We start from the raw sequence: 1,160 nt of genomic DNA, 5'->3' as shown, positions 1-1,160 counted from the left end.
TTCTGAGAGCATCCGAGCAAAGGAATGAATGGAAAATCATGATCGCCGATGTCTGTCGCAGATCTGGCACTGGATGATGATGATGATGATGATGACACAACACAACATAGAGGGGTTTCTGAGTGGTAATATTAGAAAATGAATTACCCGTCCACCATATAAACAAGTTCTGTGCTGTTGAGAAAAGGGCCAGAACCTGTTTCCACACGACAGAAACACAGCGACAGACAGAATGAGAAACAGAAACATGATGGCCATAAATCAGAAACACTGACATCCCTTACATTATGTATTGACTTTGACCATAAAGTGGTGGCAACTGTAACTAAAAATAAGCTTTAATAAAGTTATAAAATTAGCTCAATAATGGTTCTGAAAAGATTTCATTAAATCAAAATGTGTCTTTAAATTATATCATGATTCCTAATAATAGACTCTGAAGTTCTGTGTGTCTCAGGGGTTGTGGACAAGAGTTCCAAACTGGAGCAAGATGGACAAAGGATTTGTTAGCTAATTTTTGCACTCTGACAGAGGTGAAGGGTAGGCTAAAACTACAAAATCTAAGGCAATATTTAAAAGAAGCCTCTTGTACATTTACCTCTGTATCTTTAATACAGGAGGACTTCCATAACGAGCGACCACTATGAGACAGAGTAGAACAGAGGGGTAGGGGATAGGGTAGGGTTTGGAATAGGGTAGTTAGGGTATAGGTTTAGGATTCGGTTTGGGGTAGGGTTAGGCTTAGGGTTTGGGTTCTAGGGTTAGGGTTAGGTCTCTCCTTTTCTTTAATGTGTTTGTTGGAGTGGTCGCTATAGTTACTGAAAGTCATCCTTTAACTCTTATCCTGCGTCTGTGCCCAGAAGCGTATCTTATCGGCAACTGATTACGTCGGACGTGCCGGACAGGCCGCCGGGGTCACTCAAATGTGTACTGTTGGTGTACAGCGGGCCCCCCCGGGAAACGTGTGTTTTCGCCATGAATACTGCGGGAGTGTGTAAACCGATGATGAAAATAACGCTCTATATATCTTTCATAGCTTTCTATTTATAAAGTGTTACAAACACATGAATAACCCCCTCTCACAAGCTGATAAGACATTACGAGTAGTTACGCCCATTCGAATAACCTATCTGGACACTCTTGTAGATATGAATGACCTG

The sequence above is a fragment of the Aplysia californica genome, unplaced genomic scaffold, assembly GCF_000002075.1.
Source record: "Aplysia californica isolate F4 #8 unplaced genomic scaffold, AplCal3.0 scaffold00574, whole genome shotgun sequence".
NCBI classification, from domain to species: Eukaryota; Metazoa; Mollusca; class Gastropoda; order Aplysiida; family Aplysiidae; genus Aplysia; species Aplysia californica.
This window is presented reverse-complemented; position numbering follows the sequence as displayed.